Raw genomic sequence first — 6,883 nt, 5'->3', positions numbered from 1 at the left:
ATGTCGAAACTGCCTATGATTCCTTGAGTGTTTTTCCAGGTACCGATCACCCGTCCACCGGCTCCCTTCGGACCTCAGCTTGGGCTAGAACCTGACAATTGATGCTGTGAGCAGGATCATGAGGTGAGTGAGCCTTTGGTTCCTGCTGATTCTGGGTCAGCCACGTGGCCAGAACATGGGCTGTGGTACCGCAGCTGTACTGCTCAGATGGGCTCTGTTGGAAACCTGGGCAGTGTTAGATGGGTCACGCTTCAGCGCATAGAGAAGGCACTGAAGCAGCTGGAAGCACAGAGCACCAACAAGGAGTGAGGCTTCGAGGTCTGGGTCTGTTGTCTTGGCTGAAGATCCCCACTCAGTCTGATACCGTGGAAGAGGGACCTCTGTTGTGGACTTGCTCAGTGGTCCATCAGAAGGTAGATCATGAACAACCATTGGGGCCCCAAGGGTGGGCTCAGGGACCCCCTCCCAGAGTGGTAACATAACACAGTTCATATATTGCCTACCCCAACTGAGTTGCAAGAATTAGGCAAGTAGAGCTGCCAGCGTCCAGGGGAACCCCTGCCTACCTAGATGCTTCATTTGTGGGATGAGGGAGTAGATAGTATCTCCTGTTCTGCCTCTGGGATGGAAAAGCTGGGCTCTATCATGACTCGCCTCCATCATGACTCCCTTCCTTCCTTCAGTGGTTGCAAGTGAGCAGGTGGTTAGTGGCAGGGCAAGGTGAACACACCCTGATTGAGTGGCTTTGGGCAGCCATATGGACTGTGTGAAATGACATTGGTGAAATATCTGAAACTGTGAGTAAATGGCAGTCATGTGCTGATTTGGTGCAAGTCATCTGGGCAGTGGTTATGTGGCAGGCTATGTGTGACCTGAATATCCGGGGCCAGATGAGGAACGTTTACCTCTGCACCTCCGAGTGCCTTTGGCTTCCTAGCTGCTGTCCTCACCCTGTAGGGAGGGCACCGCATAAATGAAGTGACCACTGCTCTGGCGGCTCTCTGGGAAGCAGAAGGCTGTCGGTGGTACTGAGGGATCCACACCATAAAGAGGAAGGTGCCCTGCCCACAGAGGGCTCCCCCATGGGCAAAAAGGGGGCCCCAGCGAGTGACACGCTCACAGATGTGGATAGATTTGATTTTGGCCAGGGTTGACTGAGAAAAATATCAATAAGCTGCCCAATGAAGTAGTCTTAACTTTGTGGAGACAGTTGTCTCCAGAGAAGCAATTCTGGAAAACACCAAGGGGAAGAAGGACGTTGCTGCGTGACCAATTCCCTCCCAGGTGCTCCAACTCAAGGACTACTTGCTGCAGCCAGGTTGAAATGTAGCACCTTTCCTGTTTGATTAGGGAACTGGCCAAAGTGCCCAGCTTGGGGGGACACCAGATGACCAGTGGCCACATGTAGAATTAGCAATTCACCAGTCCCCCACTAACTTAGAGCAGGTGCCAGTGCTGGTAAATATTGGCACAGATTGTAGCCTTGTGTATGGGAATCAGATAAGTTTCTGGGCAATGCTGTTGCATTGATGGTTGTGGAGGCTGGTTACTGAAAGTGAAACCTGTGTCTCTGTACCTCAGCATTGGCTGCTTGGCTCCCTATTTATATACTGTGTATGTCTCCCCCAGACCTGAATACATCCTGGGGGTGGACATTTTACATGGCCTGATGTTACAAACCCCGGCCAGGGAATTCAGACTTCGAGTGCATCTGGTGAAGCTGGTGCTGCGCGGGCATAAGCATCACCAGCCTCAGGTCCTGCCACAACCCCAACTGGTTACTTCCACCCACCAATGCCATTTGCTGGGTGGGCATACGAAGATAACTGAGACAATTAAAAAGCTGGAGGAGGTGCAGATAGTGTGTGGCATCCACAGCTCCTTCAATTCTCCAGTGTGGCCAGTTAGAAAGTTTGATGGAACTTGGCAGATGACGGTAAACTATCAGGAACTGAACAAAGTAACACCCCCTTTGCTTGCAGCTGTACCATCAATCATGGATTTGATGGAATGCTTGACAATGGAACTGGGACAGTACCACTATGTAGTGAACTTGGTCAATTCATTTTTCTCCACCAACATTGCTCCAAGAGCCAGGAACAGTTTGCCTGCATGTGGGAAGGGCAACAGTGGACTTTTACAATGTTGCCACAGTGCTATGTGCATAGCCCCACCATATGTCATGGTCTTGTTGTCATGGATTTAGTCACTTGGCAATGTCCAGAAGGGGTTCGCCTATTCCATTATATTGATGATATTATGTTAACCTCTGATTCTCTTGTAGATTTAGATGTGGCGGTGCTCCTCTCGTGACATTTGGCAGCATGCAGTTGGGCCATCAATGAATCCAAGGTCCAAGGGTCTGGATTATCTGCCAAATTCTTGGGAGTTACCTGGTTGGGTAAGATGATGGCCATACCAGAAGCTATTACTGACAAAACTCAGGCATAGCCCTGGCCCACCACAGTGAAGCAGCTGCAAACTTTTGTGGGCCTCCTGGGATATTGGTAGGCATTTCTACCCCATTTAACTCAAATAATAAAACCGTTGCATGATTAATAAAGAAGGGAGCTACCTGGAATTGGGATGATATGGCTGAGACTGCTTTCCTGGCAGCCAAGCAGGCTATTCAGTAGGCACAAGCCCTATGGGTAGTTGACCAGGGGCACCTGTTTGAGCTGGATGTGCATGTGACCACAGATGGTTTCAGTTAGGGCCTGTGGCAGCACACAGAGTGCCTGAGAACACTAGTAGGCTTTTGGTCCCAACTATGGAAAAGAGCTGAGCTCCAACAGTCCTTGATAGAGAAACAGCTAGCAGCTGTATATGCTGCACTTCAGTCTTGTGAGAGTGTGACAGAATGGGCTACAGTCATCATGTGGATGGCTTACCCAATAGCAGGGTGGGTGCATTCATGGGTAATGTCCCCCTGGACTGGGATGGCCCAGACATCCACTTTGGCACAGTGGGGTACCTACTTGGAACAGTGAAGTTTGCTGAGTACAAGACCCTTAGCAGCAGAGTTGCAAGAGGTCTTGGAACCCATAGACCTAATGCAAGAGGCCATAGGGCCTGAGGCACCCCTAGACCCCAAGACATCACTGTTTAAGGAAGGGTAACCCCTATTCCCCATGGGGCATGGTACACAGATGGATCTAGTCTAGGATCTAATGCTGCCTGGACCACTGCTGCTGTCCAACCCTAGTACAGACACCATATGGTTTGAAACTGAGTGTGGGCAAAGTAGCCAATGAGCTGAACTTAGAGCAGTATAGATGGTGATCACTAAGGAGCAGACATCCATGGTAATCTGTATCAATAGTTGGGCAGTCTCTCTAGGCTTAACCTTGTGGTTAACTACTTGGAAAATACAAAATTGGCTAGTCGGCCACTGGCCTATGTGGAGCCAAGTGATGTGGCAAGACCTCTGGGAAATGGGTCATCAGAAAGATGTAACTATTTATCATGTGTCAGGCCATGTGCCTTTGGCCCCTCTTGGTAATGCTGAGGCAGATGTCTTGGCCAAGGTCCAATGGTTAGTCGGCACCTACACAAGATGTGGCCTTGTGGCTACACCAGAAACTGGGACATGCCGGGGCAAACTGATGTAACAGAGCAATAAGCGTTGGGGTCTGTCCCTGCCGATGCAAGATATTTGGGAGGCTCATCAGAAATGCCCAGCATGTACTCAGTCATACCCTAGATGGAGGCATCTGCCCACTGTTACACAAGTGACAATAGTTCGAGTGACCTTGACCAGGTGGTAAGTAGACTACATCGGGCTGCTGCCAAAATTGCAAGGATATGCACATGTGCTAACAGCTGTGGACATGGTCACAGGCCTGACTGTTGTACATCTACCCTTGCAGGGTGGCCAATCAACAGCACATCCTCCGGGTCTTGCAACACTTATGTGCCCTGTATGGTTGCCCTCTGGCTCTAGAGAGTGATAGGGGAACCCATTTCACTGGACAACAGGTACAACAATGGGCACAACAAATGGACATAAAGTGGGGATTCCATGTGCCATACAACCCACAAGCTGTAGGTATGATTGAGTGATATAAAGGGCTCTTGAAGAATGGGTTATGCTTGCATGTCACGCCCCTGTCTTTGCAGGGCTGGAGTTCCAAGCTGGACCTGGTGGTTCAAACCTTGCATGAATGGCCATGGAAAGATGGCCCGGCCCTTGCAGAGGCTTTGTTATACTGGGCCACCACCCCTATTCAGTTGCAGATACACACTAAGGATGACCTCCTCTGACCAGGTATGGGGACAAACGGTAACCTTTTGTTGCCTGCCCCAACGCCCCTGAAGGGAGGGGAACAGAAAACCTGGCTGTGGCCATGGACCCTCCAGGCTCCCCACTGCTGGTGGTTGACCATTGTAGCTCCCTGTGGGGAGGGCCTACAGTATGACTTGCATGTCACTCCTTGGGCGTTCAATGCATGTCACCCTTGGTTGACTGTTCTTAGGGCAATGGCCAGGGAAGAAACGCTCCTCTGGGGGACGTAAGTACTGTCTGCATGGCCTACTATGAGCTCCTCCTTGACTTTGCTTGACTTTGGCATAGACACTGGATCCATAGGAGCCATGGGGAGCTGAGAAGGTATGGTACCATTGCCCAGGGCAGAAGCTCTTGGCAGCTGCATTGTTATCCATGGATGAAAAGTTAGCCTGTATTTTGTCTGAGGGACATGATTTACCTGTTCATAGCTGTGCCTGCTCTACCATTTTGGCCATAGGTTAACATGCTCCAACTGCATTGTAAACTGCGCCCACACCTATGCTGAGGTGACCAATGTTTCCAACTTTTGGGTCTGCACTGCCCTTCCAGCAGCAGCTGCAGATGACTTGCCTTGGCATATACATTCAGTGACTGCAGAGAACTGGACCTGGTTGGAGACTTGGGGTCCCATGGTTGACAACTGGAACGCAACATGGCAAGCTTTAGACAAAGGATGCTGCAAGATCCATGGTGCTCCCATCACCTGACTGGCCCATAGCATTTATGATGGTTAGGGCTGGCTAGTGGAGGAACACGTAGTACCCCCAGCCCAGGTGTCACAGTGCATAGAGCAACATTGGGCTAACACTACTGTGGGATGGGTACCCATCACGGCCTGTGTAAACATAATACATGTCACCATACTGAAGGTATGCTGGAACAACCAGCCCCACCAAGGTTGGGCCCCAATGGATTTTGTGCCCCCGGGAGTTTATGGGTCTGTGGGGACACAGGGTGGCCTCATCTACCAGTGAACTGGACTAAATGTTGGACCTGGGGGTGGTCTTATGTACCTGCCACTGTCTGTCCACATTGCCCAGACACTGCATAACTGGGAGGCGCTACACTCTCGTTTCTGAGTGCGACGAGCCCCTTGGTGGTTCTACCCCTTGACAGTGACTATCCCTGGAGTGGGTGTCACAACTGTAGAAGCACGAGTTACCTCTCTTGCAGAGCACACCACTTGGGCTCTGAATTACACCCAAGTGGCCCTCCTCCTGTTAATGGATGAGGCTCATCAGATGAGAAACGTGGTGTTGCAAAACTGAATGTGCTTAGACACAGTAACCTGCTGCACAAGGAGGCACCTGTGCTCTTTTAAGAACACAGTGTTGTATCTTTATCCCTGACAATTGGCAGAACATAACAGCAGCCCTGCAAGAGGTCTCATGGGAGATCAGGGTGGTTGAGAGCCTTACTGGTAACCCCCTGCAGAGATGGTGGACATCTCTGGGCTCTGGCCTACGCCGGGCCCTAATAGTCCTAAGTAGCATAGCTGGGATCCTAGTAATGAGCTGTTGCTCTTTGTATTGTTGTTGTGGGTTATGAATTCAGGGCTCCACCCTATGGGCACGTATCCCTACCTGAAAGACTCCCCTCAGCCTAGGGGATGGAGTGTAAGGGAAATGGCTGCATTTTAGTCAGGAGTAGGCTGAGGCAGCCTTCTGGCACAGGATGACTCAGTGGGTTTGGAACGCAGGCGCACAACTACACATTATGTAACCACGCCACATGAGGCACATTAGGTGACCATTCACAGGAGCCTGTGCTTGGCTTGGATTCACTATTGTCTGTAAAAGGTTTAACTACCCCCCTGATGCTGTACATATGGCTCACGCCCAGAGAGAGAATAAGGCCATGTCAAAACTGCCTACGATTCCTCAAGTTTTTCCAGCTACCCGCCACCAGCCCACCAACTCCCCTTGGACCTCAGTTTGGGCTACAATCTGACAAACAGTAACAAATAATTCTTTTTTCTTGAGTTCAAACCACGAATAATTATTTACTCTGCATTGTAATTATAGGGTTGTCATTCAGAAGACAAATTCTAGGTAAGTGGCAGGTATCTTCTAAGGAAAACATTTTTAAGTAATAATGCTCAAATATTTATAGACATTGCTGACAGACTCAGGAGCTGTTATTTTATTGATCTTCATTTTGTTATCTTATCAAATGTTTTATTTATAACACTATTATATTTTTTCTTTATTCCTTTAAAAGGTGTATTTCCTCAGGAAGGAAGGTTCAGGATTAATTGAAAACTCCCATTTGGCAGGTAGATGATGAACTGAGATAATGGTTAAGTGACTAGTTATAAAGTTTAACCCAGTAGAAGTTTCCAAGTCTCTCTGTGAACTGTGTTGTTAGCTATTTATGAAAATCATGGTAGACAAAACATTGAAAATAAAACTGTGAGGCCACAGAACACCTTCTGGTTAGAAATACTTGAACTTTATCTGGGGTTATTTTGTGTGTATGTTTTCATGCCAAGGCAAAATCTCCACATTCCTAATAGATGGGGTTGTTTTCCTACTAACCATATATCCAGTAGCAGACTTTACCCTCTTTCTTCTTTTTGATACAGATCATTTACAC

Source organism: Macaca thibetana, chromosome 4 (assembly GCF_024542745.1).
Source record: "Macaca thibetana thibetana isolate TM-01 chromosome 4, ASM2454274v1, whole genome shotgun sequence".
NCBI classification, from domain to species: Eukaryota; Metazoa; Chordata; class Mammalia; order Primates; family Cercopithecidae; genus Macaca; species Macaca thibetana.
This window is presented reverse-complemented; position numbering follows the sequence as displayed.